The sequence below is a fragment of the Colias philodice genome, chromosome 26, assembly GCF_061535455.1.
Source record: "Colias philodice isolate Cphi_HAF_F1 chromosome 26, ilColPhil1 Martin Lab GWU primary, whole genome shotgun sequence".
Classification (NCBI taxonomy): domain Eukaryota; kingdom Metazoa; phylum Arthropoda; class Insecta; order Lepidoptera; family Pieridae; genus Colias; species Colias philodice.
In genome coordinates, this window is record NC_143111.1 from 1,695,364 (window position 1) to 1,708,332 (window position 12,969).

A 12,969-nucleotide genomic window follows, 5' to 3' on the forward strand; every position below is an offset into this window, starting at 1 on the left:
AACCCTCCATGGGTCTTTATCGTCTATATATTCCTGAATACTGTAGTACGCTCTCTGAACTAGTACATTTTTATATTCCAACTACCTGGATCCCGCAGCTTCATTTATATCATAAAAATGGAGCATTTGTACTAATCCAGACTGTAGTTTATCTCTGTATCAAAAGACAAGCAGGTCGCATCAGCTGATTTAGCCTGAAACAAAAAAAAAACCATCATTACAAAATTTCAATTAGTAATATTATTAGGAAAATTGGATTGAATATCTTACAACACATCCACATTTAATATTATTTTTTATCCAACTTCCCAGCAACGGGAATAGCCGATATTAACTCAACCCAAAGTTCTGTTATATCACAAAAAGTTCCAAGGAGTTACCTCTTGCCGCATCAAGTTTGGAGTCGAGATAACATTCACTTGATATTGGACTTTGATGGACTGTAATCCCGACTTATGTTTGTTTTATATAGTAGGTACTAGAAAATGTGATATAACTGTAAAGTTAAGATTTGAATGGATAGATTTGAAATTTGTTTTGATAAAGAAATGCAATATAAATTAATAAATTGTATTTCTAAATACGATGCCTGCCCTTATCTTGCTTCAATCCATTCCTCTATAGACTTTTGTAGAAAAATGGCTTTTCTATAGATGCAGATAAGCTATGGACATCAAAGTAAAGTATGAAAATATGCCAGAAAATCGGAAACCAATTTTTGATACTGTTGAAAGCTTACATAATTTCCATAAACAACCTTTCTTATTGCACAGGAAAAAGGGATACTGTTGAATACTTCCTTATTAAGTTAAAAATCAATCATTGTTACAATAACAATTATTATTTTAACTGCAACTACTCATACTCGTAAACAAAGTTCTCACTACACCAATACGCGGAACACCATCAATGTATCGTGATCTCCCGCCAAATTCCCTTTCAGCCTTCGTTAGGGGCTCAACACATCGGAACAGAATCGTTTAGGAGCATTTCAATTTTGAAATAATGACGTCATTGTAAGGCCTCGTACGTTCCGTACGCTCGGGCTGTGATACGCATATAAAGTATATAATGTAACTGAATTTTGCAAACAGCGCCTGGGGATTTACGTGTATCGAATACATGCCAATTTTCTCATCCAATGGCCCTTTTTATACCTTTGTTTTTCTTGTAAAGTTTGCATGTTTGAGCATTACGTGGTGGCGGAATGTGTGTGAATAAGAATAAAATAAATTTATTAGGCATATACATATTGTTTGCATGTGTGTGTGTATAATTGTATGTGTATTGGGTATTGATGATGTCATTGAGTAATAGTATTAGAAAATACTTTTTAGTATGAAGCTGAATTTCCAAGGTAATTATGTAAAGAAGAAGAATTAATAGATATAGATACTAATTTGAGGGAAAATGTAAAGAAGTCGCTTTATCAGAGTATTATAAATATCTTCTAATATTCTGAGAAAGACTTTATAAATTATCTTTTCCACGAAAATTCAAACCAGTAACAAGTACCATGTAAATTCCGCCTAAATTAGACCGATAGATATCTTATCTTAATTCTTAATACTATTATAAAGGCGAAAGTTTGTAAGGATGTATGGATGTATGGATGTATGGATGTATGGATGTTTGTTACTCTTTCACGTAAAAACTACTGAACCGATTACAATGAAATTTAGCGCACATATAGAGGGTAACTTGGATTAACACATAGGATAGGTTTTATCCCGGAAATCCCACGGGAACGGGAACTATGCGGGTTTTCCTTTGAAAACGCGGGCGAAGCCGCGGGCGGAAATCTAGTTCTAATATAAAAGGGTCTCTGAATGATTTTGGAAGATGGATTATTATAGATCATGTTATTATTTATATTTTGTTAATTTTCCAATTTCTTACACCATTAATCATAAAAATAATCATAGTTTCAGTTTACATACTGGAAAATTCTCATCAAAATCTGTCCAGCTAATTATAGCACATACCAATAATTATTAAGATGCATATACATAACCTCCTCTTATCCAGCACCAAGACCATTTATACCATAAGAGCCACTGAACTTTCGTAATTGCTCCAAACAGGAACAACTTCAAATCATTGATTTCCCGGGACAGTACATTTCATTAGGCTTTTTCCCGGGTAAATTCTTTCCCATTTGGAATGTATTCCACTCATAAATAACGTTCTCGCTTAATGGACTCCACAAAACCACTGGGAACTGCTAATTGTCACATTTGTGAATGCATTTCTACGGTTTTAAGGGATTTGCTAGCAAATAACGAACGCGATGTTTTATTTAGTTTTTCGCTACATTTGTAAGTTAATGAAGTGAATTTATAGGCTTTCGTTTGTGGAATTTATACGCAGTGGAACTGCGTCGGTAGGTATGTACAACCCCCCTAGTCAAGTGGCTTTCTATTAGCGTTGCGTTCAATAGAATAGACTACGAATGTATGAGATTGACGTAGGCTGTAGATAAACGTATCTACAGCTTACGTCAATCTCATACATTCGTAGTCTATTCTATTGAACGCTACGCTAACAGAAAGCCACTTGACTAGGGGGCTGGTATGTCTTTAAACCTTAGGTATACTGTTTTCCGAATCGATGGTAAGTGTTAAAACTGTTATGACGGTTCAAAAGTTGTTAGAAAAAGTCTTATTGAATAAATAAATGTTTGAAATTTAGGTCATAGTCTTGAAAACGAATGAACTAAAAACATCGATATGGTACGTTTATTATGAAAAATTCAAATTCAAAAAAAAAAAACTGGTATCTCCGAAAGCAGAATGAATAACATCACATGTAGGTATATTATTATTAGTTAGTGCTGTTTTGTCTTAATTTTTAGTAATTTAATTAAAAGCAAATATTCTAATTCTACAATATCCTATGATATAAAAATAAATTTGAACAAAATCCAAACAAAGAGACAAAATCAAATCAAAGAGTATGGGTTTTATTTTGAAGAATATTTTCCATAAACAGACTACGCTCACAATGGACAGTAAGCTTGCAAATTCAATAAACAATCAAATTGAATATAACAAAAATCGTATACAGCAGTATCCAAACATTTTGAACAAAATATTCATACCTAGAAACAAAAAGCTGATTTTCGCTTTCCTACCGCACTTTTATTTCTAAGTTTATGTCCTTTTCTTACTTGGATTTGTGTTAGAAATGTTTCTTATTCAAACCTTTTTAGGGCTTCGTAAATTGACAAGGACAGGGTGACATGTTAGGGAGTCTTAAATTGAGTTCCGTTTAAGTACAAGCCATCAAACTAACACACTGAGCGTAAAATTGGCTTAAACACATTTGAACTGAACTGTTTGTAACCTTTCTTGATGTGAGATTTTAAAGGAAGGAAAGACATGCTTTTAGGTTTTAGTAGAGGCAAACGTTTAAGTTGTGTGATTTAGTTTCAATAATTATCATAATATTTACTAGTATTCATAACTTAGGCAGGATATTACAGCGTATATTTCAGGAATAACCAACATAAATATTAATAAAAAGACGTGTGGCACTCGGGGACTGCCGCGGTAATGCTGTTGCATAGCATGCCTTCAAGCCACACCTCCGAACCCGTCGGAGTGGGGAGCGTGAGGTTTTTTCGTTACGGAATTTCTCGATTCGGTCCCCGCACTCAAGGCCCGCGATAGAAGCTATGCAATAGCTTAAAAATAAAAGTAGGATTTTCTCATTACGCCCACTAATAATGTTATACCAGCGAGCAGTATGACCACAGAATAATAACAATTATTATGACTATGTAATGCATGTTCTATAATTTGAGTCAAATACGATATAGTTTGGAAATATAAGCGAATTTTAAACGCGATTTATGCAATCGCAATCTAATAAATCGTGTTTAAAATCCGTTAAAGTCTTTGATTTATAAACATAATACTCGCGTAAAATCAAACGCATAAAAATACAACGATATCGTTCATCTATACTAATATTATAAAGCTGAAGAGTTTGTTTGTTTGTATGAACGCGCTAATCTCGGAAACCACTGGTCCGATTTGAAAAATTCTTTTTGTGTTAGATAGGTCAATTATCGAGGAAATCAACATCACGCTAAGACCAACAGGAGTGGAGCCACGGGGGTGAAACCGCGCGGAGCAGCTAGTTTTAAATATTATATCCTCGCTTACAAAACATCTAGTATTATAATACGCGTAGAACGTTGCCCTTTGATATGACTTTCACAGAAGATAAATACTCCACTTTCACGCTTCTCGCGTGATACACGAAGGCTACATTCGCATGATTTATGCTAAACTATACAATAATACTAATGTATATCTATTATATACGTAGAGGTAACTAGAACCTTCGACTTGAATATATAGGTTGCGGATTCGAGACTGTGTATTTGAGTTTGGGTTAAAATGATAATCCCTACTTTAATATAATATTATAAATGCGAAAGTAACTCTGTCTGTCTGTCTGTTACGCTTTCCTGCTTAAACCTCTCAATCGATTTTGATGAAATTTGGCACAGACAATCTTTAGACCCTGAGAAAGAACATAGGCTAACTTTTTATTGCGAAATATGTACCACGGGCACGGGCAAGCCGGGGCGGACCGCTAGTATTATATAAATTAAGTATTGGAAGCATTATATTTGAGTTAAGTGTACCTTGGCATGAATTATTATAAATCTAAAAAGGATGTCAGAATTATTTAATTGCAATTGTTTCACCTAGCTCTACTTCTATTTTTTTTTATAAAAACTTTCAATTGAAGGTTACGACACGTTCTTACTTTTAATAAAAAAAATAATAGTCTTATTAATTTTCCAAAATAAAAATACTGCTTGGATTAAAATATTATAATAGGACGTGACATATAAATTCCTTCGTCAGCACAATATTATACAGTTCCGTGCTAACTAATTTAAATAATAATAAGTAGGTCATATTTACACTCATATACATTACAAGTAACACGCAGCGGTATTTTTACCAAAACTTACTTACTTACTAGAGTGGCGCAGGGACCCAAAGTGAGTCTTGGCCTCCGACAATAAGAGCCTCCATTTGACTCTATCCTGCACCATCTCTTGCCAGTTTTCAATCTGGAGGCTGCGCAGGTCTTTGGCAATTTCGTCTTTCCAGCGGTACCTAGGACGTCCAACCGGACGGCGTCCAGATGGCTGTCCCAGGTACGCTCGTTTCGCTGCTCGATCTTCCCCCATTCTTTCCACATGGCCGAGCCATCGGAGTCTTTGGGCTTTAAGGTGATCACTATGGTCAAAACCGAAAAACACCTTATACATATTGAATTTTGTTGAGGAAACTGTTGGTACGATTGTCTTAAAAAAAATATATGTGATACTCAAGGATATAATTAACAAAGTGTATTGTTTACTTTTCAGTTTAGAACGGCCTAAACATAAAAAAAATACATACAAATCAACCCCTTTTTGAACATAAAATGCATTTTGTTAGGAAAACGGCTACATATTTATACATGAAATTTATACCAAAAAATATGTTATGATATTTGTAACAATTTGTATTGATTGTTTTTTCAATTTTCATTATTATCGTTAAATTATCAAGAAAAAACTCGAATTTATAATAAAACCCACATAAAACCTCACCTCTATTGCATATTTTCGACGAAATTTGACGGTGTCAGTTCGACTCGGACGGGGGACTGTACGTGCGGTTTTTTTTGCAAAATAACGCTAAAATTCACCGAATTGAATGTTTTGTTAAATTAAACCAGATTGTAATAGGTATTTACATGAGCAGTTCATGAAATGAAAGTTAAAAATAGGTATGTAAAGATATAAAAATCTGTTTGTAAATTAGTTTTGTTTTTGAAAGGCGTCATTGAATAATATCCAGACTTGATAATTTTTGACAGTAAAATATTATCAAAAAACACATACCTATAAAACAGTAACCAGACTTTCCCTGTGCCTTGAATATTTTTTAAAAAAGATTAATTGCTGTTCTATCGTATATTTTAAGGGTCCAAAACAATCCAAAGCCGGGAGATACTGACACAAAATTTTGGGTCATTTGTAACAGGATGCCGGTTCTACAGTGGTCTTAGTACGCAATGACAAAAAGAAAAATCATGGTCAGAACAGTGGTACCGGCAGACTAGTCGCGTGGGCGTTAGTCGAACTCGTCGGATAATTAATAACGGAAGGCAAACGATTAGTAACACAAAAATTTTAGGATTTACCGATAGCCCATAAAAAAGAAGTAGGCGGTAGTTTCATGCTATACTTTTCCGGTGTAATTTACAGCCCACAATACCGACGTGAATGCGTTGATTTAAAAAAAAATTCAACCATTTGTACCAGGCTAATTTTTGCACAGGTAATCATCGTCCAGTAGCCATGTACGAAAATCGCCATGCCATACTTTTCAGACAGTTCCAAATGGTCGCCATACCGCCGAAAATCAGCAATTTTGTTTATATTGTATAAAATCATTTAATTTTATATTATTGTATAAAGTCGTAGGAAAGTCAAAACTGACATAAACGTATAGCAACATTTTTAGCCGACGCCATTATAGGACGAAATTCTCAATTCAACTGAATTTTTTGTTGGTTCCGTTACCTCCGCACTTTTAACTGGGTGAACCGATGATTTCTTCTACACTAATATTATAAAGAGGAAAACTTTGTATGTTTGTTTGTTTGATTGTAATGAATAGGCTCATAAACTACTGGACCGATTTTAAAAATTCTTTCACCATTCAAAAGCTACATTATCCACGAGTAATATAGGATAGGTTTTATCCCGGAAATTCCACGGGAACGGGAACTATGCGAGTTTTTCTTTGAAACCGCGAGCGGAGCCGCCGGCGGAAAGCTAGTGATTCATAAAAATATAAATTATTCCTTTTCAGTGACTCTCCGAGGAAAAAAGAAATAGATTCGTGTTACAAATTTTAAAATCATACATAGAACATTTCCATCGACAAGGTTTTCTGGTATTTTTAATCTACCGCCTGACAACTTAACCTCCCCTCCAGTTGGTTAGTTGACAGTCGATGGCTTACATTTTTTGAAGAGACGATCAGCGAGCCAATTGATCTTAAACAGCCGACCAGTGCGGTCTATAAGTGCCATAGCCGTGCCTTGTGATTTATGTAAGACTAGCTTTCCGCCCCCGGCTTCGCCCGCGCAGTCAAAGAAAAGCCCTCATAGTTCCCGTGGGATTTCCGGGATAAAACCTATCCAAAGTCCCGGGGTAAAAAGTAGCCTATGTCCTTTCTCGGGTATCAAAATATCTCCATACCAAATTTCATGCAAATTGGTTCAGTAGTTTAGGCGTGATTGAGTAACAGACAGACAGACAGAGTTACTTTCGCATTTATAATATTAAGTATGGATTTAAGAAAACTATCAAGTGAATGTACCAAGTGAAGGAATAATAAAATATGAATTGTCACGAAGGCGTTTTTATTCTACAACCCAACATTCAAATTAGGATTTAAAAAATTAACCCCGAACTAACTACAAAATACATAACAAGTCGAAAAAAACGTGATTTCTTGTCCGTTCCCCTATTTTTTTTCGGTGTGTGTAGGTTGCATGCATATATTCCTACTAGGTATGAAGAGATATACAGAGAACGCTAAATACATTTGCCTGGTCACCATTACCATTCGATACACCATGACATGGTAGAGGCCGTTCTATAGAATTACGTCAAATAATGTACTCCATCTTTTATATCTCTGTAGGTGAGATGTTCTCCACCCTAGCCATCATCAGGTCTCCAGAATATAGTAGAGTCCGTGTTGAATAAAATTAATTTCTAAATCGGTGTTTTCTTAACTGTTCCCCACTCTAGAACTTATAATTACTTGCTTAGTCATCTTAAGGTCTCCAGAATGGGTCATGTAGTAGAGACTTTGCTTATAACGGTTAATGTTGAAAGATGAGTCTTCCTACATTACATTTACAACATACATTGTACACAATAACTATTCATAAATATAATACGTTACTGCCTCTCAGAGAAAACATAAATTAGGTAGAAACCACTAACACATTACGATACAATACGATACAGTATACAATTCCATAATCTTTGGTCACTTTTACTTCAACAACGATGTATATTTATAGAGGGCGGTTAAAAAAACAAATTCAAATGTAGTGACAGAATCATTAAGGTCGTTGAACCATGTAATTGCCTTAATCTCACCTATGACGTTTGGCTCGGCCATTAGATCTTGAAGTTCTAGGTTTTTACGTCACTTCATTTTCATTATAATTCCTTTTTTTTGCGTATTTTTGTTTAGCAAAATATGTATTAGCGTATAAAAATTTGTCACAGATAACGTAGAAAGCTATATAAATTAAAATAATCTTCTTCTTATATATAAAAATGAATCGCAAAATGTGTTGGTAAGCGCATAACTCGAGAACGGCTGAACCGATTTCGATAATTCTTTTTTTATTATATTCCTTGAAGTACGAGGATGGTTCTTATGTAGAGAAAACGTAAACACGTACCACGGGCGAAGCCGGGGCGGACCGCTAGTGTTAAATAGTAATATGAAAAGTAGTAGTGAAGTCCCGTGTCCCCAAGTGGGGTAAGGGGCAGATGCATTATTCATACATCTGTTTGACTGATCGATTTTCTTTAGGGACAAGTAGGTGATCAAACTTCTGTGTCGTTCCAGACCGAGACATTTTTTTTTCTTCGTCTCCACCGGGAATCGAACCCTGCATTATTGATGACCCTGATTAGCATAGTGATACTAAATATATAATACTAGAGGTCCGCCCCGGCTTCGCCCGTGGTACATATTTCGCAATTAAAGGTAGCCTATGTCCTTTCTCGGGTATCAAAATATCTCCATACCAAATTTCATGCAAATTGGTTCAGTAGTTTAGGCGTGATTGAGTAACAGACAGACAGACAGACAGAGTTACTTTGGCATTTATAATATTAGTATGGATGATAGAGATCAACATACACTATCCGCAATCTATAATATTTTTTAAACCTAGGAAAATATTGCCTACAAATCCTCTCGATACTGACAGACTACGTTCGCTCACAATTTGTAGATACGCCTGCTCGATTGCCTTCATTGATAAAGGAAATAAAAATTTGTATGATTATTGATTATTTTTCCGACCCAAATATCGACCAATAGAATTGCACCATTCGACGTCACGTGGTTACAACCTACATGGTATAAATACTGATAATTTTTTGAAAATTTTCTCTGGTCGTTGACGTCAAACTGACAGGTTGAATTCAATTGTGAAATTATTGGCAGACATTTGGGACGGAAAAATAATCCCCCGAATACCACACGAGCTCTTGTGGTATTATAAGTGAAAATTTGTGACGCGGCGCGTCGATGAAGATATAGCTACGTTTGTGATTGGTAGATATATATATATATATATATATACATATAGTCTATAAATTCATACCCTTTTCATACCTATGAATAGTATAATAAATAATTTAGACTACTTAGAGGCTATAGAGTCTACATAATATATATAGTAAACATCAGCAGAAATGTATTGAAGAACAAACCCTTGTTAAAGGGAATATCAAGTGGCCTGTAAGCTAATTAGCAATAAGCCACCCTTTTTATTATAAACTAGTATTTTCCATTAATATGTATTGTTTTTTAATAAATAATAAAACCGTATGCAATGAAAAACATTTGAATGATTTCATGGAGTTAACATTCCTAAAGGCTTATTTGACATCGCGGGAATTACCGAGTTATCTGCACAGGTAATCTGCAGATTACCTAGATTATACGCACTTTACCGGCTTGGTGAACATTAATGTAATATATGATCGAATGATGTCGATCCTTGAAAGCAGAACTCTGCTTTTACCATTGTATTTATGTTCTAATTGAAAGAATATTTTAATCATGAACTTACATTTTTTGCAAGTTTTAAATGTAGAAAACGACAAAAAATGGTTAAATTGTTATTGGAGATAATAAATAGCAGTTAAATATTCAATCAAAAGTAATTCTAAAAAGATTATCACCAAACGTACATAAGGGCTTCGTAAATAATCCAACGTTCGATTCAGTAGTAAAAATTTTATCTATTGAAAACCCTGAAATATGTATAACAAGTATAATATTAACTTCACTATCCTACCACACACAAATATTCGCAAAGAAAAAGGAAACAACACAGATGAAAACAAAATATACATTAAAAGAAGCAAGCTTTCACAGGGAGCTATTCCAAAAAACCGCGCAAATTTATCGCATGAAAAACTATCTCGAAAAGTATCGAACGTGTAGAGATAATAAATAATGCATGAAACACGTACTCGTATCATTGATTAAAGTATTACATCACTTTCATTGGAGCCGATGGGTACTAAGCTGAGGGCACAGCTTAAAAATGAATGAACGTAGCGAATAATCTGTGTGGCTATGAAAAATATGGAAATGTGACAAAGTTTGAAGTAATTGTTTGGTATAAAACAGGATTTACAACAAAATTCAAATTCAAATTCAAATTGCTTTATTTGCAGAATGTAGAATTACAAAGATGTTTGTAGGTACAGATAATATAGATCCTTAAACATTCTGCTCGTAGTTGAGCGTGCAAATATATTATAAACTACATTATACAATACTAGCTTTCCACCCGCAGCTTCGCCCGCGCAGTCAAAGAAAAACCCGCATAGTTCCCGTTCCCGTGGGATTTCCGGGATAAAACCTATCCTATTTCCCGGGATAAAAAGTAGCCTATGTCCTTTCTCGGGTATCAAAATATCTCTATACCAAATTTCATCCAAATTGGTTCAGTAGTTAAGGCGTGATTGAGTAACAGACAGACAGACAGAGTTACTTTCGCATTTATAATATTAGTATGGATTATATCGCACAACACTTATAGATCCCAATACAGTAGAAAAAAAGTATAAATTTATGTGCAAATATGATGTCCATTAATTTTAAATTACTATTTTTGATTTGTCAAGTCATTTATATCATAGAATTGCTTTGTAAATAAGGGGTAAGTTACCCCTTATTATTATTTATACCCCTTATATTATTATGTGACTCTAATTTTTTTCCTAAATTTAAAATAGAAATAAATATGCCCTAACAATGGCAATCGATCTTGTTATCTTCCCTTGGACCTGACACCAGTGTCTCCAAACACCTATACATAAAGACTCATCATCTACTTGCGTATAAACTGCTCGATATTAAATAAATAAATAAATAAATAAAATAAAATTCATTTAATTCAGGCCACATAGATAATATGTTACTTGTTTTGAGCACTACAGAACTGTCAACCTGATTTTATTTTTTCTTATTGAAGGGCTTTAGTTTTCACTAAAAACAGTTTGATAAGTAAAGTATTTATTTTTATTCTTTTAAAACTTACAAAGAACAACGTTATAACACCGAAAAACACCAAAAAACCGTACCCGCTTATCTCGGAGCCCACGAATGAGAGATGCAACGGACAGAGAATGATAATGAGCCGCTCTCAGCGCTCCATTCACCTTGCACGAATAACGAACGACATAATCACTGCCTTTTGATACTTCGAGTCTTCTGCAATTTAGATACGATAATAGCTTGCTCGTAATTTAAGTTATCGCCTGAAAAATTCGATTCAAGAACAACTTTATTGGAATGTTTTCGTTGTCTTGTTTGAGTTTTATATTGTGTTAACGACCACTCCATTGCATACTTGTGAATCTATAAAAATACAGGGTGTCTCAAAAGAAAGTTTATATTTTGTGGATGAATAAAAAAAAAGTAAGCGGTGTATTGAAAAAATGTTTATTAATTATTAAAGTGCATAATATGGGAATTTATTTATTAAAAATAATATCGTCCAAATGCAGTCCATTGCGTTCACGGCACTCATTTAATCGAACACTAAAATTATTTATGACAGCTCGGCAGGTAGACACAGTGATGGCTGCCATTTCGTGTCGGATATTTTCTTTTAAATGCACTAGAGAAGTTGGTTTTTTGGCATACACTTTAATAATTAATAAACATTTTTTCAATACACCGCTTACTTTTTTTTTATTCATCCACAAAATATAAACTTTCTTTTGAGACACCCTGTATAATAGGAATATGGATACAAAATCCGTTGAGTCTTTTACGTGATCAAATAATAATGTATTTCTGCAATTGCTGGCGACTTTAAGATATTTTATGTGGGAAATTCAGTAATTCATCATTCATACAAACGATAATATAAATAAAAACACTTCGTTTATAGCATTATTTTTCTTTATTACTCTCGTTGAAGACATGCAGATAATATAGATATTATTTGTTCCCACTGTGGGAACAAATAATATATCTATAACAAATATAATAATATAAATCTATTATATTAGCTGATGGTTATGGCAAAAATTTTCTACATTCTATTTCATAACTTTCAAGCAACCAATTATCTAACTAAGAAAATAACAATTACCTAGATATTATAGCAGCCTATTAACAAAATATCAAACAATGTTAACCACAAACTTCCTCTCATAAAACAACACATGCGACCACAACGTTATTATTATCCAAATTAAACTATAATAACATTCACTGAAAAGACAAACATACAGCGTCAGTCCTGCGGTTTTGGTTACAGATGGGATTAACTTAACGTTTAGGTAATAGGAGTCATTTAAATTATTAATTGATGTATTTATATACTTCAATTAAAAAATAAAAGACGTGTATCACTCGGGGACTGCCGCGGTAAAGCTATTGCATGCTATGCCTTCAAGCCACACCTCCGCGCCCGTCGGGAGTGGGGAGCGTGAGGTTTTTTCGTTACGGAATTTCTGGATTCGGTCCCCGCGCTCAAGGCCCGCGATAGAAGCTATGCAATAGCTTAAAAGCGAAGGAAAAGATCGTGAGGAAGCGACATGTCCAAGAAAGAAAGTTCGACATGTGACATCCGCCAACCCACACTTGGCCAGCGTGT